Genomic DNA, 12,799 nt, shown 5'->3' on the forward strand with positions numbered 1-12,799 from the left:
AATCTTTTTTCACAGATACACGTGCTTCAGACAAAAAAGAAAAGATTGATAAAATCTCAAGCCAGATCGGTGAAAATTAAAATACAAAGAAATAAAAGTGCACAGCATAACAGAGAATGAAGGCAAATGTAATCAATGAAAACAAGAAATTGGTTGACATTCCCAATCTATGAACAGTTCCTATATCAACTTCCTATCACCAGTCTCATTTTCAAACAGTTGTCGTTTCATCACATCAAGCAATGACAGACTATGCATGGCAATGAGTGGAGGTTTCATTAACTTTCCTCAACCAAATTCTTAGCTCAAACAGTTTATCAATATTTCTCCTCAATTCCTCTGTAAATCCTCTTGTCAGTAATCAAGGGAAAATTACTGACCCCAAGTGACAGGACCAGTAAAAACATTTTCTTCCAAATCCAATCCTTACAAACTACTACTTATTTAATATTACTCAGATAGTGAAAATATCAAATATTTGTTTGGGTCTTGACAATGTTTTGTCATTTTCTAAGAAAAAAATTGTTTTAGTTTTTTCATGTGTTTGGGGTTTGAACTGCTTCTAATTGCTTCATATTTGATAGTAGTTGGTGGGGGAGTAAATGATAATTCACATATTAGTTTATCTGGCAGAAAATTAATGTACAATTACATGTAATTTATTTTTGATGCAAAATCATTTTCACTTTGACAACAATTAAGACCAAATATAATGTTCTGTAAGATAGCAGAAAATCTGTTAATTTTGAATATTAGATTTATCATATTTACTTTTTTTTTTTTTACACATATGTAATACTAATCCTTCATAACCCCTGACAAAAATCCTTGCTGATAAATCAATCATCAAAATTTCAAATCACTGTGAATGAGAAACAATCACTATAGCATGCTAACGTGCAGAATTTCCCACATTCAGGGAGTTCAAGGTGTTGTTCCAGAAATTCCCAACTCTCTTCAAACGCCTTTAAAAGATGATGCAACTTTTATCAAACTTTAACACTAACTTTTATATGAAACTTAGATTCTATCAGAAAAGATCATGAATTCCCATACAACACATTCTGGAAACTGAGAAAAACTGAATGACACGCTTTACAGTGTATGTGATAAATAATTTATCGCGCACTACGTCCATGAGTAATCCTGATTTTTTTCACAGCGTAACAGACCTTCCTGGCTTGAAATTCAAATATCAAACTCCAATTTGATACCCAGTTTCTCTATGCACTACTGCACATAAACTGTTTAGTTTATCAACATTGGAGAAAATGCCATGATTCACTTGAAACTAAAAAATTAGCGCAAGTCAATTTTTTTATGTTGTGCGCTTGCACAAAAACGTGGTAGACCTCAAGCAAGCAAACTTAAAATAATTTTCAATATTTGACGTTACTCAAAAGTATTGTTTTCTGCAAATTTAGAAACCGATTCAAAAATTATTAAACACTTTAATGGCAATTAAATTTGACTTATATCAAATAAGTCTGTTTCATAATCCATCACTCTGAGGCTTAAATATGGCTATTTCCTCATTTTCTTGAGATCAACTTTTATTATCTTTTTCTTCACTCAGTTGTATTTTAAAAGCATTTCATCATGGACACAATGAACCTACAGCAAATTAACTTACTGTGATTGTTTGACAAACACTGCTAGCCATCACAGGTGATCTCCCTTGAAATTCAGCAGTTGCAGCCATTGGTCAATCTTCAGATCACTCAGGTCACATGACAGGTGTCCATTTCTGCGAAAAAGCACATCAGCGGTACTCAATTTTTTTCTCTTCTACACTTGCTAAATAATTTCTTTATCTAAATTCAAGCAGTTATGTAAATCAGAAACAAAATTTAATCCTTTTTTTTCCTCAGCATTTTTATCACAGTGTGAAATAACCAATGATTTCACTCAAGACAGCATGTTGATTATACACAAGAAGTATTGATAAAAACACATGTAGGCAAAACATTGGAGTTTCATTTGGTGACTCACGTGCTACGAGCAATAATACATCATTGATTCCTCCTCGAGAGCAATTAATGCTTTTTAAACCATGCCACCTACAATGAAAGGGGAAAAGCAGTTACTCAGGTCTTTCTCTAAAAAATAATAATGCACCTTGTTTATTTGACATGGATAATAAACCATATCATTCAGTAAATCAATAGTAATTGTTATAAAAGAAAAAAAAAAGAATGCACTTGTACGACAATTGTTCCTGCGTAAAATAAAAAAAATTAATTACATACATGACTTTGCCTGCGTGGAATATCTCCCTGCCTCAGTCTCAGTAATGGTAATTGCGTATGATGTAGAGCAAAAACATTGAACTTGTGAGCAGTATTTTTTTTCATTTTCACCTGCAGAAAACAAACTTCAGATAATAAATCTTGCTGATCAGTTTGTAAATCATTGAGTGTTAATCCAGGTCAATCATATATAATCGAAATTCAAAATATGGAACATCTTAAGAGATCGAGATACATCACATAGAAAAGAAAATTCATATTATGTGTCATTTGAATTGTAAAAATGAAAAAAAATAAATTAAATATACTTCATTGTGTATATTCATATTCACTTCAATTTCTTCCTTTCCTACATATATTCCCATTCCCTCCATGTTTCTGCATAGAGTGGGAGAGACATTTCTTTGGGGATGAATTTTTGTGACTTCCAATTGGTTCTAACTCCATTGTTATTTTCCTTAAAAAAATTTGACAAGTCCTTAAATTTATTCATTTTCTTTTGTATAAGAATCTTGATAAAATTACCATGTTTTTAAAAATATTACATCATTATAAATATTTACATTTGCACATATCTTTCTTTGATGAACCTATTGAAAAAAAATGTGTTCATTATTTGGGGGTCATAGTGCAACCGAATCACAGAGCGAGGTGATATTTTGTCTACATATTTCTGTCCCAGTGCAACTTGTTTTGGAATATTTCTAAGTTAATAATGATGAAAAAGATATGAATTATTAAAGCCATATATGGCGTAACTGATCAAAAAAATATATTTTTGAAAAATACAAAATTAAGTAAAGAAATATAGTTGATACATTTAAATTAAAGCTTTTCATACAATTCTGAACACGGAGAACACCTCGTTTCATCTAATAATATGATTTTATCTTCTCTGTAATGTGTTATTTAAATCTTTTGTATTTTCTTCCGAGTCGGAGAAAATTCCAAGAATCCAAATTAAATTGTGATAACTTTATAACGCAATAATTGACTTAGATTTTCTAATTTACGGAAAAGTTCTATCTTTATATAAAGTAATGATACAAATAATAAGTTCTTATAATTTTAGTCTAATAGTTTTCATTGTACATACGCCATATATGGCTTTAAAGGATACCATTCTAAAAGCCAGAGAAAGCTTAGACTAGTATAAGACTACATGAAATAAATACCTATTAAAGTAGCGACAAAAAATTGTGGGCGTACATCTAATTTTTATACAGTGCTTGGTTCTGTAGCTCTCTGCTTTATCTGTCCGAATTTTCTCAAGCAGAGAGCTACAGTTCTGCAGCTACTTTGATATTCACCCTCACCTTACATTGGTTCTAACAAATAATGTTTTTTTTTTTTTGCTTTAATACTATTTTTTTTCTGCCATTCACATTTTTTTTTTAGATTTATCATTTTACCTTCTCACACACTTTTCCATTCAAAGAAACTCAACTTATCTTGTGATTTAAAGTCTCTTAATTTTCTTTGACGCTAGATTCCCTTTTTCGTTGAGGGATTGAAAATATCGCATTACCACCTGCATATTATGGAGTTTATATCTCAATTGATACAGTATGCAAAAGTATGCTCAACATACAAACAAAATCTAACATGTACAGTTGACACTACTGTTCTAGCAAGTAATTTACAAATAAGTTGATCATACAACAATATCAAGTCTTATTTAATAAAAGTCAACATTTCTCAAGTACTAAGTCTATGATGATACAAATTGACTTAATTTGTCAGCAAATACCATTTATATCTTGATATTTACATTTCCAATGTCTTTGTCTGAGATAAAATTACCAAATGTAAATGTAATTGATTTCCTCATGAATGTCCTTTGGCGCAGTTCCAAAAAAACCACGTGCAGGGCGGGACAACACCTAGAGAGAAGCAGGCTTGGAGCCCATGGATTGGCGGAATCAAAGCATGTAAATATAAGGAATAACTGTCAAATTTTTCAAATTCATGAAGATGATCAATGGATTGGCTTGTGTGATAATTTTATGCATAAACGCCTTCGGCGTTTATGCAAATTATCACACAAGCCAATCCATTGATCACTTCATGAATTCGAAAAATAAGACAGTTATTCCTTAAATGAAATTTGACTATGTTTTTTATACAAATTACTAAGCCATTATTTTCATATTATATTGCCTTTGGATTTTTCTATTTGCCCCAAATAATGATAATCAAGGCATAACACATGGGTGTGACAGGTCAACATGGGATACTTACTGCTCCATGGCACCTAATCCTATTTCTATATAATGATTTAAAATGTTTGCTCTGCTCCCAATTTGTATAATTTCAATGGACTTTAGAACTTGAGTATTTTTTTTACATCTTCATATATCTTCATTTCATTGTATAGCACCTCACTGATTATCGAGAATAACCCTCCAAGTATCCTAGCTGGACTCATTGTTAAAGCATCTTGAATGTCTGTAATTTTTGCCTAAAAGTGGAAACTATGCTTTCTTACATATTTCAAGTTTGATTTGTAATTAATCATGTACAAAAAATAGTTTAAGGTGTGAAATAAGCCTTAGGCCACACCAATAAAATTTCTTGTTCTTCGGACAACTGACCCCTAAAAATTGGGGCGAGCGAGCGATTTGATAATTATAATATTATTATTTTCAATCAACATAATTTCCAGGCGGTGAAGTAAAATAACGGAGCGAGCGATTATATATTTTTTGTTTTCCTTAACATTTCTAGAGTAAATCACTATGAAATCTTTTCCAATTCCCCTCATCATGTAAGAATTCAATATTCCATATTTGTACATAAACAAATCAGTCATAACAATACTGTTACTATGGTTTCTCACTTTAATTACATTTATTTCATAAAGGTACAAAATTCTTTAAATAAACCTCCTAATAATAATGAATATTAACTCTCCTATGCACCCCAAACCTTTGGTGTTATCAGGGGACCATGTTTTTGCCCTGTACAAGATTTGCTTTGTTTACTATATGTACATTTATGAGATTTATAACTTTTAAAAAGTGTTTGTTACCTCCATCTTTTACATGTATGTTTGAAAACAGTAATAACAAAATATGATGTGATCAAGACTATGTACATTCACATAAAAGTGGCCAATTCATTATTATTTTCCTATATTTATGCACTATATCAGAAGCTTAACATGGCCCCAAATTTTAATTCACATAATAAAAAATCAGACATTGTAGAACCATCGACAAGTTATGGCAGCAGTGATAAGTTATTATTATAATACATATTGTAATTCACAAATATATAATGAAATATAATTGGCAGAGAGCCCAAAAGAATAAGGTTGAACTTCAGTTATAAAATGAGAAAATATCATTAAAATCAAGACTTTTTTTCTATTCTCAAGAGTTGACTGATATATATTTTTAAATAAAGTACCAAAGATGTTTAAATATTATGCCAATTATAGGAAGCTACTTCGGCAGATCATTTAGGACGATGGATACTTTAATTTCTTCTGGTTGATCCACAACAGCTTGGAATTAGTACATGTAAACCTGAAATCTGTTAATTGCCTGAGATGGAAACGATTCTATACTGCTTCATGGAAATATCATCTACCTATAATTTTCATGCACTATCAGTATATGGTTGACCGTTTAACTGAAGACCTTCTTGAATGACTGATATAAGTCGGACTATATGAACAGTTCTCGTTGTTTTAGTCCAGTTATTTTCACTGTAGAAATTCAGGAAAAACCACCCATTCTTGATGGAACTAGTTGCTTCAACACTCAACATCCCAAAGAAGTCTACCTAAAATAAAATAAATGCAACTTGTAAAAAGTTTTTAATACAATATACATACTTATTTAAAAAAATTTATATTTGCATCTTTTACTAATCTTAATACTGTTAATACCTTACACTTACATTTAGGCATCTCCAGAATTTGATGTATGTCTATGATGGGCTTATCTGCCTAAACATAACAGATATGCTCTATCCAATCCTCACAGTACACCACGGTCACGATGGAGTTATAAGGTTTACTTGTTACCTTGTCGTATCTCTAAAAGCATGCTTTAAAATTGTGCATCATTGGAGCTAAATGCAGATAGTTTCACCCCAATCACCTGTTTGCGCCGATTTTTAACGACATATACTGTCATATTAATTCAATAGTCAAAACATCAGAGTGTCAACAGTTGCAAGTGTCTTTTCACTTGCAAATCGATCAATGTTGTCTTGTTTTTTGACGAAATGTGAAGTTTTCATCTCAATTCCAAACGCAAACATGACCGAGTATTTAAAATAAAATGAAAAATGGGGCGGGAATTGGAACGAAAATTTCCGGAAGCGGGATATTTAAAAATAATATTATTTTTTACGTTTCTCTAAAATACGAGCGCGCGGGTCCGACGAACAAGAAATTTTATTGGTGAGGCCTTAGACCAATTTATTCAACTATAGCTACCAGCAAAGAAACCTTCTATACATCCAACGCTTTAAACACATAAATCCTTTGTTGATATTTTATTTTAAAATCCCAGTGCAAGACAACATTTGTTGTCTGCATCAAACTACGTCACCAATGAATTTTGACCTTGCCCTTCCAAAACTTCCTGTAATATCAGTGTTAGGTAAATTCAGACCCAGGATATACATTTTTGTTTCCCACAAATATAACAGAATACCAAAAATTAAAATATTCCTATACACACAAAATTAAAGTACATAACGCAAGTGTGAAGAATTGTGGATTTTTTAAATAATTTTTTCCCTAAAACAATTTAACAGATTAAATTTTATGATTTATCAGAACAAATATTTTATTGTAGGATACTGAATAGCTACCTGGTGAAGACACAAGATGGAAAAGCACAAACATGGCTGTGTACATTACATATATTAACTTAAGCCATAAGTACCCGCAGATATATTTTACAAGGTATGAAATAATGCAGATGTCTTGAGTTTGGTTTTCAGTCCCAACAAATTTTTTTTGTAAATTTTCAAAGTATGTTTATTCATTGACAATTTCCCAATACACAAACATGTATATTCCTAATTCGCCTATATCATATACCTAGTAGTGTATCAGCCCTGTTTAGACTAGGCGAGACAGCAAATGGGAAGTAGGGCTGTCTCGTCCTCAGGGCTGAGATATCTCTGTCTCGGCCTGTTGTCAAGGGGCGGTCCCAGCTTGCCCTCTTATTTCAAATCATTTCAGTCTGTTTAATTTGTATGTATTAAGAATAAAATTTATATTTAAGAAATAAATTCAGACTAAAATCTTTATTATTATTTATTTGTGCTAGAATATTGAGAAAACTGTTTTTAAATTGGAAAATACTTTGGAATTATTTTATTATAACTGTATAAAATAGGCAAAGTAATTTTGAAATACTTTTACTGTGTCAATAACACTTGAATGTTTAGAACGAACATGGATATTGCGAGTTCATGGATACAGCGAAGTTTTCTGGGATCCCCAGCTATGTAAATATAATGAATTCCTTATATGGATAAAACAAATTTTGACTTTGCTATTTATCCTAGTTTTACTTAACAAGTTAAAACTATAAATTGGGACTTTTTATAAGACCTTTCTGAGAACTTCAAACAACCTTAAAGGACATTGAGAAGTTATAAATATTATCATGATAAAATGAAAATTGTTGCACGAAAAGATTGAAATTTCAAGCTTCATTTTGAGACTATGAATTAAATTGTAAATTAAAGAGTTATCCTTCCTGTCTGGGGATCCTTAAGTATCTTAACAGTAAATTTATAAATTACTTCAAACATAAAACAGTTTTAGATTACAGGATAAACCAGTTTGTATGAACTAGCTGTTTTCATTGTTTTATTAATTAAGTAAAATTTAAAAATATTTAACAAAATAAATAATTTGTTATATATGTCCTATATTAAAGGATATTATATGAATTTCAGAGGAATAAATGTTTATAAAAGTCAAGCGCCCACTGATGCTGGAGTGTGGAGTCCATGACTTGTAGTAAAGACATGAAACAGAAGTGAGAAAATGTCGACATCAGTCATCTATGAATGAAGATGGAGATCAAGTGACTAGTCTCTATCCTAAAATTTCTGAGGAAAATAGTGTTGTCTGGCTCATCCAATGATCACTCCATTTGCAGACTACCAGGTAATCTTTGTCAATACTTTAATTTGTGCCTGAAAAAATTGATGATAAAACATTTTAATTTGTCATAAGATTCAGTGCATAAAAAATACTTATAAATTTGGGCAAAGTGAAATTTAAAGATACATTAAAAATTCAGATCATGTTCATCATATTAAGTAACATGAATTGTTTACTTATTAAAAATACATATACTTGATTAATTCTCATTTCAGGTTCCAATCTGAAGTATACGTAGGAAGAGTAAAATCTTTTTCATTCAAATAACTACTTACTAGCTGTGATCCAGATGAACGTCCTGATTGTTTTGTCCAACATAAGATGACTTTCAATCTGACACATTATTCTGAAAAATTGAGTGAACATCCTTCTTCATGCATGTCTTTGTTATGGTATCTTGTCTCTGCATGGTCATCATAACTTTGCACTCTTGTGAATTATGTAACCTATAAAACATCATTTTGTAAGTTAGTAATAAAAGTACATGTATAATCAAATATTCTATGCTTCATTCATTAATATATTTTTGATCAAGGTTTGTTTATTCTTTCAAATGGTGAGATTGTGCATTATTAAAGGTGATTTTACACAGATTTGAAGTTAATATTTTCTCAAATATCCTGTAAAATATGATGACTATCACATATATTGCAAAATCATTTAATTCACACAAAAATATTACAAGAGGCACATGGGCCACATTGCTTACCTGAATAGCTTTGACCATGCAGTTCTTTACAAGATTAACCCCTTGTTATACCTTTTCTGACCCCAACCTACCCCCAGGGTCATAAATTGTACAATATAAAATCTACACTATCCCACAATGATTTTGCATAAGTTTCAGCTTTGCTTTCCCAGTAATTCCCTAGAAGAAATTTTTTATAGAATTTTCTTAATATATACTGAGTACTTCAATTTTAAAGTTTGGTTCCCTATTGTGGCCCCGACCTACCCCCAGGGTCATAATTTGAACAATTTTGAATCTACTCTCTCCCAGGATGCTTCCACATAAGTTTCAGCTTTTCTGTCCCAGTGGTTCATGGGAAGAAATATAAGGATACTAAGAGAATAATATACAATTGAAAGATTAGAGGGAAAATTGTAATAGACATCAGGTGCTCAGAGCGTCAAAAATTCATTCTCAATACATGTACAGTGGACCTTCAGATATCCAAACACCAGATTACTGGATGCTTCAGTATCCGGATGATTTTCATCAGAACAAAATTTTTTAATGTTTAATTTTTTTCTTGTTTAGCAGATAATTCAGATATGTGGATGCTTCACATATCCGGACAAATTGACCATAAAACAAAGCGGGCGGATAAATGAGGCTCCACTGTATTTAAAAGAGACAGGATGTTTTGAATATCTTGAATTTTATAGTATATAGACTTACTACTTATGTTATGCATATTATCTTTGCTTTAGCCAAAGGTTTTTGGTCTGCCTCTCTCCTTATATTGCAGTGTCTAAATCAAGCTTCATATTGCTGAAAGAAGAGAAAGTGTCATAAAAGTGTATAACAGGACATCAATTTCATCATAAACTAGAGTGTTCCAATTTAAGGAACAAATGTGTCACTTGCTTTTAGCTTCTTTATCAAGATGTATCTAAATCTATGAGTGGCCAGCTATTTTTATGCTACTGGCATATACAGTATGCAACCCTCAACTGAATAATTTAGTTGAAATCATTATAAACAATTATTAATTTTATCATTTAACGTGTTAATATGCGTTTCAAAGCAATTGTCACATTGCTTGATCAACTTTGGGGGACCCAATCCCAATGTAATCTCGTAATGTTTAAGATATCAGTTTGTGTGGTTTCTGAATATCATACAATTTCAAAGAACAGTATTATAAGTTAATAAACATGAATAAATGTTAATTTATCAACACCACCACTCAAAAGTCTTAAGTTAATTTAAATTGAATGGGGTATTTCTTTGTAAAGTAGGTCAAAGGTCAAGTCAACCATGCTATACAAATACTAGCAAATAAGGATAAAATGTTTTGTTTGATGTACTCCGACTGACCCATCAAAATGCCTAAACAATTTTATAAGCAACTTGAATTTTTTTTTTAATTTAGTTTCATTAAACAGAAATAGAGACTGTTTCATTTTAAAACTGTGGTATATGATTTCTGAATTCTCTTGGATGCTTTTAGTTAAAATTTTTTAATGATTAATATTTCACCTGTCTATAGTTATCTAGTGTGTATTGAAAACTGTTATACTGTTAAACATTAATAAATTTATGAGTCTGCAATTTTTTAATGACACTTTAATATCACTTTGATCAATACTATTAAGCCAAAAAAAGCTACCTATACCTACCCTCCTTGAAAAATGTGTGTCAGAGTATATCAAACAAAAATAATTTATTAATCATGGCCTGCAGTTTTTTAAAACAATTACTTAGATGATAATCTTCTAGAGTTAAGGAAATGGAAATTTTCAAATTAAGTTCACATTTAAGCAGTATAGGACTTTACAGAGAAATGATGATGTTGAGGCTATGTGCAGCTTGAAAATAGCGTTCACTTGCCCTCTCCCAACTCAGGATTAGGTTGGCTGGTAGGTGAGAAAATTATTCTCAGAAAATTTAATATAAATTTTATTAATTTATTCCCCCCCCCCCCCCCCCCCCAAAAAAAATGATTCCTGGAGATTACAAAAAAAAAAATGTGTCATTAGCCAGTTGGTTGGGACAGGGCAATCAAACTTTTTTTAAAGAAGACCTGGCTGAGAATTTGAACTTATATAGTATGTACATGACAGTATTGATGGGAATTTGTCTCTGGTGTTATATGTACATATTTACAAGTCTGTACTCAGATTCAGAGGAAACGATTCAGCCTATCTTAACTTTCTATGCTGATCAAATTATACAGACATGTTCTTTCTGTTTTCCTTTCATGAATAGTGTTTAAATTACTTTCTCATCATCATTTAAACTGCAAGGTCAAGAAAATGGTTTCCTGAAACAGCCAGGTAACATGCATATTCATCTACTTTATGTCTGGTTCTGCTAATTAATTCATCAAAATGCATGCATGTACATAAATCACCATTAGAACTCAATCCTGTTTAATTGACAAAGATTTGATTTAAAAAATACATGCACATATTTTAATATTATAAATAAAGTTTTGAAAAATAATTAGAATGTGTTATCTATTGAAAACTCTGTTTTGATGCTTCTAGGGTGTTGATACTACACATAAATGTAAAATTAAAAATGTTCTTTAGATCTATAGCTTGTTATATATGTACCAAATGCATGTACATGGAATGTTATAAATTGAAAATGCAAGTAGAAATAAACTTTAGTTAACTGCTATGATAATCAGCTGTGTCTTTCTTTTTGGTAATTTTTCACCTACTTGTTTAACCATCTTCTTGTTCTATTATAATCATAGAATTTTTTCACACATGGGCTTTCATACAGACCGTTACAGGGCACAATAACCATGAGCACTTACCAAATACAAATAGGGCCTAGCTGAAATCGTTGTATCTAATGTCATCAATATCACGCGTTTTGAAATTAATACACTCTTACCATTTGTAGACACTTCTTTCTTGTGTGTACATGAGCTAGTAAAACAACAAAAGCGCAAAAATACCATAGAAATAATAAACAACTTACGTTTTAAACACTGGCGAGCTTGCATCATCATGTCAACATCCATTCTCCACAAGTTGTACTTCGTTAGATTCGGACTATTTTCTCGAAGTTAATAATTAAACTTGTTAATTGCTGTTAAAATTAATTTTAATTCAAAGTGAAAGTTGTATTATCAATGAAAGCAATTTAAATTAATTCCTTTAATTTTTAAATATTTTTCGGAAATTTATTTTGCCAAGGCCGACTACTCCCTTCAAAAACTGGTTCCCGGCCCCGTAACCTAGACGTTAATGGACGAGTTTACCATGTTAAATCCCCGTAGACTTTGAATTTGCCGCCGTGTGTATACACTGGTTGACCTCGAGGGTTCGGATAAATGCAGGAAGTTTGGAAAAAAATCAATCTACCAATCGGATATAGGTTGAAGTCCAAGGTATTTATTTATTTTGAGATATTTTGCAAAAAGTAGTGACGTTCCGGTCGTGGGACAGACTATAATATAGTAGGTATATATTAGTTAACCTGTCCACCACAATTTTTTCTATCCCCTCAAGACTTAGGATTACATTAACAAAACCTTTAGAGTACTTCCAGGAGTGGACATAGCACCATACATAAAAACAAGGAAGGAAAAAGTGACTTATTAATACCAATACTGTTGACCACCTCCCTCGACTTTGACAAATGCTTTAAATACCTTAAAATTTACCATTCACCAATTATCTTTGTTAGATAGCAACCAAAAGAGCCTGCCATTTCATATGTTCA

General features: G+C 31.3%; 4 long non-coding RNA genes across 5 annotated transcripts; 1 reads left to right on the plus strand and 3 right to left on the minus strand.

Annotated features, from left to right (window-relative positions):
• Positions 1-1,636: 1,636 nt before the first annotated feature.
• LOC134238387 (uncharacterized) lies at positions 1,637-2,362 on the minus strand. The gene is made up of 3 exons (XR_009985996.1): positions 2,250-2,362; positions 1,993-2,060; positions 1,637-1,747 (listed from the first exon to the last, which is right to left on the minus strand). It is a non-coding gene; the product is annotated as an uncharacterized LOC134238387 (long non-coding RNA).
• A 2,438-nt stretch (positions 2,363-4,800) lies between these two features.
• Positions 4,801-6,668, minus strand: LOC134238388 (uncharacterized). Its single transcript, XR_009985997.1, has 2 exons — positions 6,156-6,668; positions 4,801-6,038 (listed from the first exon to the last, which is right to left on the minus strand). It is a non-coding gene; the product is annotated as an uncharacterized LOC134238388 (long non-coding RNA).
• A 395-nt stretch (positions 6,669-7,063) lies between these two features.
• LOC134238389 (uncharacterized) lies at positions 7,064-8,731 on the plus strand. The gene is made up of 3 exons (XR_009985998.1): positions 7,064-7,173; positions 8,181-8,394; positions 8,607-8,731. It is a non-coding gene; the product is annotated as an uncharacterized LOC134238389 (long non-coding RNA).
• Positions 8,075-12,531, minus strand: LOC134238390 (uncharacterized). 2 transcript variants are annotated; one of them, XR_009986000.1, is made up of 4 exons: positions 12,053-12,531; positions 9,797-9,886; positions 8,667-8,837; positions 8,075-8,423 (listed from the first exon to the last, which is right to left on the minus strand). It is a non-coding gene; the product is annotated as an uncharacterized LOC134238390 (long non-coding RNA). The 2 variants fall into 2 exon arrangements; XR_009985999.1 differs by having other exon boundaries at positions 9,794-9,886.
• Between the last annotated feature and the right edge of the window lie 268 nt (positions 12,532-12,799).

This window comes from Saccostrea cucullata, unplaced genomic scaffold (genome assembly GCF_032062105.1).
Source record: "Saccostrea cucullata isolate Sc308-1 unplaced genomic scaffold, CSIRO_AGI_Scuc_v1 ctg3317, whole genome shotgun sequence".
Classification (NCBI taxonomy): Eukaryota; Metazoa; Mollusca; class Bivalvia; order Ostreida; family Ostreidae; genus Saccostrea; species Saccostrea cuccullata.